This window comes from Pinus tabuliformis, chromosome 8, assembly GCF_031772625.1.
Source record: "Pinus tabuliformis cultivar Carrire ecotype Pingquan chromosome 8, CPIR1, whole genome shotgun sequence".
NCBI lineage: Eukaryota > Viridiplantae > Streptophyta > Pinopsida > Pinales > Pinaceae > Pinus > Pinus tabuliformis.
The window spans coordinates 1,347,469,195-1,347,481,815 of record NC_142294.1 but is presented as its reverse complement, the minus strand read 5'-3'; positions in this window follow the sequence as shown (position 1 = coordinate 1,347,481,815).

The window sequence follows — 12,621 nt, the reverse complement described above, 5'->3', positions numbered from 1 at the left end:
CTTGACTCAGTTGGTTCACCACAAAAAACAAATCTGGTCGCGTGTTCACTAAATACATCAATGAACCCACAAGCTACTGATACACAGTAGAAGCTACTACCTCACCTGAAGTAGCATCCTCCTTCCTCTAGTTACCTGCTAGAGGAGTCTGCATGGGCTTGCACTTCTCCATGTGGAATCTCCTGAGTACCTCGTTGGCATACTTGCCTTGAGACACAAACACTTCCCCATCCTTCTGCCACACTTCCATGCCTAGAAAGTAGTGCACAAGACCTGTGTCTTTCATCTCAAACTCTCTTGCAAGATCCTCCTTGCAAGACTTGATCAACTAATCATCACCTGTTAATATTAGATCATCAACATAAAGAACAATGATTAATGACTTACCTTCTACCATAATGTGGTACAGGTTCGCATCTGCTTCACTCTTTGTGAAGCCCAACCTGGTGTAGTAGTTGTCGATCCTGGTGTACCAAGCACAAGGTGCTTGCTTCGGCCCGTACAAAGCTCTCTTGAGTCGGCACACATGCGACTCATGATTGAAGGTCTCAAATCTTTTCGGATGCTCTATGTACACCTCTTCCTCAATATTTCCATTGAGGAATGCAGTCTTCACATCCATCTAATGGATCTTCCAACCCATTTGTGTTGATAGTACCAACACCAATTTGATAGATGAGTACCTTACTACAGGAGCAAAAGTCTCATCATAGTCGATCCCCTTGACCTATGAGAAACCACAGGCAACAAACCTTGCCTTATGTTTCTCTACACTACCATAAACTGCTTTCTTTACCTTGAAAATCCAACGGGAACTCACCACTGACTTGTTCTCCGGTCTTGGAACAACATCCCAAACACTGTTCCGAACTATGGAGTCATACTCCTCCACCATAGCATCAACCCAAACTGGTTGCTGCACTGCTTCCTCGAAAGGAAGATGTTTCAGTCTCTATACATTCCCCAACAAGGGCCATGTAACTAGTGTACGGCTCAGGTGACCTCCTCTATCTGCGCTGAGAATATGGCTCTCCCACATTTTTTCTCGCATCCATCAACAATCTGTCAGCTTCCCTTGAGCGTTTCTGCCCATCTCTAGAAGACTCTACATGAGTGGATGCCTCCACTCCTGGAACCCCTACATGCAGCTGCTCCACATTAGTCTGAGGCTCCTCCTCCTTAGGAACCAAAAGTTCCTCCTCTGCCTAAAACTTGAGCTCCCTCTCAAGGGAAACTCACATGGCCTTCTGCTCGTTGAACTTTAGATCTCTGCGTACCACTGTCGTCTAACTGGTAGGCAAGAACACCCAATAGTTGTGGGGTGTATCAGTGTACCGCACAAGTATCCCCAACTCAGCTGTTGGCTCAATTTTCTTCCAGGCATCTTTGGTCACATGGAAAAATACCGATGAGCCAAATATCTTGAAGTGACTCACATCTGGTCTCTTCCCAGAGAAAACTTCCTCTGATGTCTTCATCCCAATTATGTGATGTGGGCTTCTATTCTACAAGTATACCACTTTATTGCATGCCTCAACCCACAAATGAAGTGGCAGGCCTTGGCCATGTAGCATCGCCTAAGTTGCTCCCACAATCATTATGTTCTTCCTCTCGGCCACCCCATTCTATTGTGGGTTATGGGGTGTTGTTAACTCCCATTTAATTCCTTCCACTGCACAGAAGTCCTTAAACTCTTGAGAGACATACTCTCCACGTTGTCACTTCTCAAGGCCATTATTTTCTTCCCTGATTCCTTCTCAACCAAATATTTTAACTCACAAAACTTGGAGAAGGTCTAATCCTTCTTCTGCATGAAATAGATCCAGCACTTACGAGAAAAATCATCAATGAAAATAACATAGTACCTTTGTTTGTAGTGGATGCTGTCGAGAATGGTCCACACACATCTGTATGAACTTTCTGCAAGATCGCCTCAGCTCAACTGTCTTGATCCCGAAAGGAATATTTTGCATACTTACCCAAGGTACAACCTTTGCATGTATCTACTTGCTCAACTTTACCTTTGGGAAGTCTGGTAGAGATTTGTTGCATGATCTTTAAGGACCCATGATGCAAATGGCCCAACCTTCTATGCCATAACTCGCCAATATCTTGGCTTTGCACCAACTCTGCTTTGGAACTCAATGCAGCACAGTCATCTACCTCCAGCTTGTAGAGATTCTTCACTCGAATCCCAATCCTCTTGGTCTGACCCATGGCGATGTGTCTCAGGAACGCCTTTCCTTTACTGAAGACTACATCATAGCCTTTGTCTTCCAACATTGCAATGGATACCAAGTTCTTCTTCAGTCCACACACATAATTTACATTAGTCAAGGTGAGATGAGCTCCATGCTCCCTCTGAAACACAACTGTGCCTTCACCTGAAACATGGTACTTTCCATCATCACCCATCTCTATGTGCATTTGGAGGTCCTTCTCCTCCAAGATACTGAATAAACTCTTCTCGTCGGTCATGTGGAATGAGGCTCCATTGTCCAGGTACCAAACACAACCCACCATCGATGAAACCATGCATTCAATGAGGGTAAAATCCTATTCGAAATGTGAGGCCAATGCCTCACCATCTGATCCTTTCGAGGATCCCTTCTTGGATTTATTCTATGGACAACTTGTTGCTTAATGGCCCACCTCATGACAGTTAAAGCATCGCTCTTTAAATTTGTCAATATTCTTCCCACCATGGGAAGAACTCAATTTGGAATGGGAAGCCTTCCCTTTCCCTTTCCTTGCCTTACTTGCTAAGGCTAGATTTTCTTCATCATCATGCTTTGATGAAGAACCATCTCTGGTGCTTCTCCTGATCTCCTCCTGCATCAGATCCGACCGCAGTCGTTCCCAATCTAGTAGCTTCTCTCTTCCATTCACTGAGTCTTGGTAGTTATGCCAGCTCTTAGGAAGATCGAGGAGAGCAAGACCCACCATTTCATCATTGGCTATTGTGATTCCTACACCTCCAAACTCATCTTTGTAGGCAGTGACCTTGTTTAGATATGTAGAGATCATGTCGCCCTTTTTGAACTTGATTTTCTGAAGCTTGTCTTTTAGTGCCAACTTCCTCTGATCGCTGCTATTCTGATATAGATCCTTCAATGTCTTCCACATTGAAAATGGTGTCTACTTCCCATGGAGACTTGAGACAATATGGTCTCGAACTCCCTCCAAAAGAATCCTCCTCGCTCTCACCACACATTTCTTCCATTAGGCCAATTCTTGGGCATTAGCTGCTGCTGGCATGGGGACTTCTTGATTAATGAAGTTATTCAATCTGTTGTCCTCTAATACCGCTTCCATGCAATCCTTCCAGGCTATGTAATTCAAGCTGCCATCCAGGGCATACTCGAGTCTCAAGCCATTGAATGCCATTAGTGAATTTTGATATGTGATAAGAAATCGATTTTATACCTACAATCAAGAACTTCAAAATTTCTAACTTCTCCCTTCACAGTGTACTGCTCTCTGCTTTGATCACCTTTGCTCTGATACCATTTAGAAATTCTGACTGTAGATCACCTAATAATGCAATGTAACTAAAGCAAAATACTTGATCTACTTCTAAAAACAAACTTGCTGAAGCTTAATCGATTTTGAGCAAGATCAAATAAAAGACATATAACAGATGAAGAAGAAATCAATCACACATGAACACAGAAGAATACTCTGGGGAAAGCCTCAACTAAAAACCCCGCTATTTGTATTACCATACAAGTGGAAATATCTCAGGATTACATAAAGCTTTAGCTCACAAGCTATCCAGCTCTCAATACAATCCCTTGCTGCTACTCATAGACAGAATAGACAACACATATGCCTTCCTTTAGTCCTCCAAGCCTCCTATTTCCTTGCGCAGTTTCTCCTGGGTCCTCAAGTTGCCACCTGTGTGTAATTACCTCACACACTACTCACTAACCTCTGAAATAATTGCACAATCCTCAAGGAAAGAATTCTTTCTGTATGCAAGAGATATCCTCATGGGAATATTCTTGCAACTGATAGTACATTGTCCCATCCTTTGATCTCAACTGGGTCTCTGTCTGAACTGACATGCATGAGTTATTTATGAGAGAATATTCAGTTATCTGAAGTACACTAGTTGCATGCATGCATGCATTGACTAACTGAACTCACAATCAGTTCCACAAACTGTTGGAACTAATCTAACTCGACTTAACTCAATTAACTGAGCTAACTAATTGCAACTCAAAGTACAACTCATCCTGATCTCCTTATTTACTGTATAACTTCCTCAATCAAAGGGATAATTGTTGCATGTCTTCACATAGACTTCATGTTTTATTTTCTCCAACTAATTAACTCAAGATGAATTAATTAATTATTTTACAAACAACTGCTGAGATCAAATTCGAATTTTGATTCTCAATTTTAATTTAGGGACTAATTAAAATTGGAATGTATCCCAAAATACTATCTATAGCAATGCTATTTTTAGCATTTCTATTTTTAGCAATTCTTGTTGCTATTTTCAACATGGATGTGTTCATTTGCAAAAAACATGTTTGGAACAACAAGGTAAGGTAACCAGTGTATTGCTATGTTTATTTATGCATTGACAGTTGTGTGGTGATGGCAGTATGATGCAAGGGATTGCATGACAAAGAGACTGCCATGAAATCTTGAATAAGGCTTAGTTTGAGCTTCCCTTTGGAAGCACTGGGAACCATGGGGATTGAGTCATGGTGTCTATTGTTAGTCTCATGCTTTTGGCATTTTGTGAATTGTTGCGCTTGATGGACATGCCACTTTGTTTATGGTGTCATATCTTTATTTATTTTCCATGGTTTTCTTCTTGTTTACTTCTCGGCATTGCCTTTATTGTTTTAAGAGTCTTGATAATTGGTTGGGGAATGAGGAAGTTAATGGAGCTCGGGGAGAGTTGTGTGGTACTCAACAAGTAAGGTAAAACCCGAATGAAGCTCGATGCATGTATAAGGGTAGTTGAAGGCAAGAGTATGACCGCTAGTTGGAATTGTTTGGTCCATTGGTGTAAATGGACAATGGTAGAACAATCATGGGAAAGGTAATCAAGAAAGGTAAGGTGAATGAATTTGAGGCATCATATGCCTTGGCTGTGTTAGGAACTATTGTTCTCAATGTTGCGAATGTGTTGCACACATAAAGGGATTTCTCTTAACCTTGACCTTATGATATCTAGTAATTACGTTGTGATCATGATTATGATGATGTCTATATGTGTATACATGTATTTATGTATGTATGTATGTATGTATGTATGTCATGTCTGACAAGGTCATCATGGATCATGATTATTTTATGCTAATGTTTATATGTACATATGTATTTATGTATGTCGTTGACTGACTAGCTAATTATTTTTTTATGTTGATGTTTATATGTATGTATGTGTATGTATGCATATCATTGTCTGACAAGATCACGATTTTTTATGCTAATGTTTATATATCTATGTATATATGTCATTGTCTGATAGGATCATCAAGGATCATTCTTGTGAAAGAATGATTGCTTATGTAGGCGAATGGCATGAAGAAGTTTCTGGTCTTTTGAGGAATCAATTGGGAGGAGTAGCCCTGAAAAATCTATGAGGTCAGTATCATGTGGTTATGATTTTATATTATGTGATTATATTATGTCTATGTTATGGGAAGGCTATACCGAGGGATACATTAATGAAATGAAAGTGGTGTGGTTTGTGACATGCAGGGACAAGCATGAATAAGATACTAGAAGCAAGGTTGGTTGGTAGAGACAGTGTGGCCTTGGATGTGTGGTACTATTGTTGTGCATATGTTGTATATGGTGTACATGTTACATCTGTGATGTTGTGTGCATGTGGTGTTGCATATATATAGTGTGTGTACATGTTGTTGATGCAATGATTATGTACAAGATGGTACATATAGTGTTGTGTGAATATTGCATATGCAGTGTTGTGTATAGATGGTGATATGCACATGTTGGATATGCGGTATTGTGTATATATGGTGTTGTGCACATGTTGGATATGTAGTGTTGGCTTGTGGGGGCCTAACCCAGGGTCAGCATTAGTTAGCCAAATAAATCCCTACACTACTGACCCTTTTGACACTAGCCTGCAAAGTGCGGACTGAAGTCTCACTCGAAGCAGTATGGGGGGATGTTGGAACCAAGTTTCCACACCCTTGAGATGGATGTGATGTCGTTTTATTCCAGCTATACTTGCCTTCGTGCAGGTTTCTTAACACTCTGCTCCACCCTTTAGTACCTTCACGAAAGGGTACAATCGTCTTCTGCACAACCCTAATTAGGGGCTGAAGTCCTTTCGCGCCGCTAGGGCATCGAACTACAATATCTTCCTAACTAGGCCAAGTGTTTTATTTAGTTAGCTTCACGTAAATAGATGTTCCTAGTTGCGGTCACTTATCCAGCACAATTACATACATTCGCACATCATATAAGCATTATATGTGAAATTTATACAAAATATAATATATGCATAAACAGGAAATAAAGACACACAAATTGTAGAATACTTATCTTTATTGATACTTTCGAATGATTACAGACTCGACCTGCCCTGCGCACTCAACTGCAGGGGTCCGTGAACTCAACTACAGATTTCTAGGCCTTTGTACACTCAGTTGCAGAGCCTCTACCTACGCTATGACCCAAAACTTAGACTTCTACTCAGAGCTATCTATCATACATCATATCTTAATCCATAATTCAAATTATCTCATGCCCTTAACTACTTAGAGCTTAGCTCTATTTGTACAATCCCATGGTCCGTTGGCCATGGGTAGATATTCTACAGTTGACATTACATTTTCAAAATAAGGGCGGACAACCCTATAACGCTTTAACATCTACACTCTTTGCGACCATAAAATGCGGAGTATTTACATTTGGATTACAAAATTGGACCAAAATATGGGCTTTAAGCCCCAAAACTATCCTTGGTGGATCCCATGCCCAACTAGCTGCCAACACAAACATTGTCACTCGTCTTCGAGTCACTCTGTAGGTGTGGAGATATTAGCACGAATACCTTCCAACTCTGTTTGGATCACCGCAACGTCAGCAACGCATTGAGTGGCCACCTACTAGACTTCTTCCACTCACTGTTTGGTGACTGCTGCTCTGAATCTTCTGCTAAGCTACCTGCAGTTTCACGAGCTTCCCTTCAATGGAGGTTGTGATCATGTAAGCCTCGTCTATCCATGGCTGTAGGCGTGCTTTTAAGACTTCTTCCTTATGCCGAGCATCATCCACCTGTTCCTTGAGAGCCTTTGCCTCCTGTGTCTGTGCGAGCCTTTGTGTAAGAGAAACTGTTTGCGTGGTCCCTTTTACCTCGTCATACCTCCGTTGTAGCTCGCGCGCCTTTGTCTCCAAGCGCTCTACATTTGGGTCCTCCTGCAAGGTAGTTAGGACCTCGAATGACTATTTAAACAGCTGCATGCAGTCTTCCACTACACTATCAACCGCCGCTATTTCTATTGTAACAGTAGTGGTACGTTGTTCCCTGAATTCTAGTGGAGTTGAAGGCTGGGCCTTCAACTGCAGTTCTGCGATCTGCAGGTTCAACTCTAGTTGAACCCTGGCCATCTCTACTCGAGCGTCACGCACCCATGTGGCTAACTTGTGGATGCGCGCCTCCATTGGTTCTTCTGCCTGAATGTCCAACTCCGGGACCATCCGATAGGCTTCCTCTACTACCTACATAATCTACTTGTTCTGCTCCACTGCGTCATCGTGCTACAGGCCCAATTGCTCAATGTTGATGCATTGCTTACTCATCAACTGTACAACACGAATCTCTTGGGCCCTGAGTTCCGCGCTGACTCCATCTTGTAAGAGGTAGAGTGTCTCCTGAGGGAGTTCAACCATGTTCAAACCTACCCATTTTAGACTGCTAACCATGGGCCTATTGGCCTCCTTCTCTATAGTAAGTGCCCCAGCTAGTAGCACTATCATGTTGTTCACCCTTGTGCACAACATCTCCTCGCATCTGAAGTGCCAATCGCGAGGCTGGTGGACATTGTGCTAACCTGTGGAGTGCGTATGTACAACTCCTACAACTCTATCTAGAGAGCCCCCGATACCAACTGATGCTGCTCTTCGAACTGTTGGAGGGCCTCCGCGGTGAAATCCCTCACTGTTTCTCTGATATCATGAAAGTCCCCCTCAATGAGGGTGATTGGGTTGAAAGATGTCATTGATGCCTTTGTTTTCTTTCATGGCACTGCTTGATCTCACGGTCACCGACGCTTGAGTTGGGTGGATGTTGTCTGCAGGTGCATGTAACCTTGTTCTGTCTTTGTTTCTGCCTCAGTGCCGGGTGAAGGTGACTTCTGTCCTTCACAATCTTCTCCTCCTATTTTCTGTTGCTTCGCCAATTTCGCGGTGTCGCACGCTTCTTGGGCCTTAGCCATTGCTTCCTCCTTTCTACGCTTCTCCACCAGCCGCACCATCCAGAACTTTGTCTCTTCCTTCTTGCACTGCGTGACGAACTTATCCATTTCCATCACGGAGCTTGCTGGAGCATGCCACTCTGGTGGCAAAGACTCAAGGATTGCAAAGATCACATCATCTATTTCCAAATATGGGAGGTTATGCCATGTCTTTGTAGGGTCCTTCCGTGTCCTAATAAAGACATGGTGGAAATCCTCTTTGAAATTTGTAAATATCTATAGACTAACATATATTGTGGGTGACAACTGTGGCTTGCGATTGATCCCCATCCTAATGCTCATCTCCATTAAGACCCAAAATATCTTTCTTTCTTTTATCTGCTACACATCCTTGGTCACCCACAGCAAAGCGTACTTCGCTACCTCTGGAAGGTTTGATGCGATTGAAGGGAATTTCCTATCTTCGGGTAGCTCCCATGCCACCAGTATGATCGACAACAGGAGCCATGCGTAGTGAAACGTTTTGCCCTGCTCCTGTGCCTCGTGACAGTTCGCAAGGAACTCACCACATAAATAGTTCATCCAGTTGAACTGGACTCCTTCCGCACATTGGGCCGCTAGTGCAATCATAGGCATGGGCACCTCATCTGTGAAACACTTCTGCATCACTTTCCCTGCTTGTATTTGCGTCGCGACCTTGATTACGAGGTTGTTAATGTTGGAGATGGCATATCCTTTCTTCTTCTTCTCCAACTTGAACTTCTTCTTCATTGCTTCTGTAAGGGCCAACTTGCCACCTTTTCCTTTTGATATGTTGGTTGGTTTCTCCCCTGAGTAAGGCAGCCATGTAATTCAATGAATCAATTTTTCTGTGATGGGAATGGGCTCCTCCAACCACAAACACCCATCATGCACCAAGTAGAGGAGCTGCTTGATGACAAAGACAGTCACTAGGGTGCGGTGGTAATGTGGCACCCAGAGCAAGTTTAGCAACTTGAATTTCTCTACACCCCTAAGCCATTTGCGTGGCTCCAATTTAATCATTCCAGCTGTCATGACAATCCATCGGTTCATTAGCTGTTCAGTCGCTAAATGCGAGAATTTCTCATGATCTGCAAGGTCCCAATCTTCAAACTTCAATACAAAAACTCGCCCTAAGTGTGGTCCCTCAAGAAACATATCGTCAGAGAGCTCTTTCTCTTATCTATGTCCTTTGTCACTTTGGCTTTGCCCTTGCATGGAGGAATATATTCTGGCAACTTGGTAATAGGGTCCACACCCTGGGTTTCAACTTCCATTTCTTTGTCCTCCTCCTCCACCAGGATTTCTTCAGATTCCTCCTTGTCGGCCTCCAAATTAATGGCATTCCCCTTTTCTTGCAAGGTGAGCTTGGTCCTTTGTGGGTTTCATGGTGAGACACGCACTGGGATCATAGCCTTCTTATCCTTCTTAGGTCTCGATGTTCTGGGTGATTTAGGGACCTCAACTATTATTTCGGCACTCTCTGGGGCTTCTACTACCACAATTTCCTGCGCGACTTCTTTGATTGTCACTACTTCTGTGTCCATGGCTTCTGTGGGTGCTGACATAGCGCTATTCCACAATTCTTGCAATGTCTCTAGTAGTTGCTCAAATAATGAATTCGCTTTCAGAGTCTCGAATAGGTCTCGGTTCATGTATACTTGAGCGTGCAACAACTCAGTTCTCAAAATGCCAAGTGTTTTCTGCTGGACAACCACTTGTAATTTATAGGGCCTTTTGAATTCAAATTCGACCGTTCCCCCCACATTTGGTCCATTAATGCTAGATTGGCGGCATATTTTCAAGAATCTAACCCATAAATATCGCCTTAAATGCCTGCCGCCCGCTCCATTTGGCCTCAAACCAACCATCAAATTGTGAATAGTGACTTTAATGGTCACTTTCCAATGGACTTGCACACAAGTGTAGCTGTCTTTGCGCTGTCGTGGACCATGTGACACTTCACTACATCACACAGCTCTCCAAACTGGGCAATGTAGTTTATAATCTTGCACCTCATTTCAGCTGCCTGGAACGCTAAGACTATGCTGTTGTCAGCTAGTCGAATGGCCGGGCCACCTGTGTATGGCTTCAAACAACTACCATTCGCTTTTCCTAGGAAGGGATCTCCATTCAACTTGACCAACTGGACACACCACCGTCAGTAATCTCCTTAATAACATAGGTCCCCAGCCAATGCATTCTAAATTTCCTTGGAAATTTATCAAATTTACTACCATACAATAGCACCAAGTCATTCACCTTAAAGGTGCACATCTTAATATGTCGGTCATGCCATGCCTTTTCACGTTGTTTTTGGACCTGCTGGTGAAATCCAGCCAAAAATATCTCTTCTTCAAGCTCATCCAACTGTGCAATCCTCTCTTCCATGGCTTCATAATCCATCATACTTGTGGGAACTATTATGCGTAGACTAGGCACGATGTATTCCATAGGCATCACTGCTTCAACCCCGTATACCAACCTAAAGGGTGTCTGTCCTATTAACTTCTTACACATCATCCAATAAGTCCATAATACTGTAGGTACGCATAGGTCCAAATCACTTCTTGGGCATTGCATGCCTTGGTCAGCGCGTTTTCAAGCACTTTGTTGAACGCCTCCACTATCCTTTTAGCTTGTGGGTGATAAGGTGTGCTATTTTGATGATACACCTGAAATTCCTCTATTAGTGCGCTGATCATCTCATTTAGGAAGTGCGTACCACAATCACTCATCAAGATCTTTGGGCATCCAAATCGCGTCAGTACATGTTCAAATAGAAACTTCGCGGCATTCATGCCCATGAAATCCTTCACCGATTGCGCTTCTTCCCAACGAATCAACTACTCTGTCGCAGTGATAATGTACCTCGCACCTGTCTTCCCTTGTCGTTGAATTGGTTCTACAAAATCTATTGCCAACTTCTCAAAAGGTTGCAATGTCATTTGGGGATTCAAAGTCATTTCAGCCCTCTGTGATGACCTGCCTATTTGCTGACATACATCACATGCCTTGCAATATGATTTTGAATCCTAATGAAGGGTTGGCCACCACAACCCTATGCATAGAATCTTTTGCACAGTTGCTCTTCCTACATAATGTCCTCCCATAGCGCCCCCATGAGCATCCGTGAGGATGTTGCTTTGTTCAAATTCAAGTACATACCTTCATAGTATTTCATCATTCCCCATTTTGTATATATTCCCAACAATGACAAAGACGTCTGCGGCGTGCACCACTAATTCCTTCTTTTGTTGGACATAGTATTCTTCTGGCACAGTTCCAGTTGTTAGGAAGTGTATTATATCCTCAAAATGTCCATCCGTGACACACAAAGAAGAGAGATATGCGTCAGGTAATCCTTCCTCCAAATTAGTAGGTTCCTCACCTATCTCGATGTGCGACAGGTGGTCAGGTCCCACGTTCAATCGTCTAGGCTTCACAACAATTTCAAAATTGTACTCTTGGAAAAATAAGAGCCATCTACGGATACACCCCCCAAAAACAGGCTTATTGGCTAGGTACTTCAACACGGAGTTATCTATATACATCTTAAAGTGACCCCCTAGTAAGTAGTGTCGATACTTCTGGAGTGCATACACCATAGCTAGCCCCTCATGTTCAGTGGTGGAATAGTTTTTCTTTACTTTGGAGAATATGCAGCTTGCGAATGCGATAGGGTGGTCCAAGCCTTCTCCGCCATCCTGTGCTATTACTTCCCCCAATGCATACATGACGCATCAACATGTATATGAAATTCTTTCTTCCAGTCCAGGAAGACTAGAATTGGCACAGTAACCATATTTTCTTCAATATATCAAGGCTTTTCTTACAGTTATCGTTCTAGTAGAACGAGACATCCCTTTTCAACAAATTTTCCATTGGTGTGGTGATCTGGGCATAGCCTTTGATAAACTTTTTGTAATATCCCGTATGTCCCAAGGTAGCATGCAACTGTTTCACACTTCTCGACACTTCCAAGTTTATAATCACTGTGATCTTCATGGGGTCTATCATCAGCCCTTGTTTGCAAACCACATGCTCCAATAGGTTCACAAAAGGAAAGCAAAACAGACACTTCTTGAGGTTGAGCGCGATCTGGTATCTTCGACAGGTATCCAACATTAAGCACAAGCTCGCTACATGGTGCTTAACCAGTCAAAATACAATCCAGTCATCAAAATAT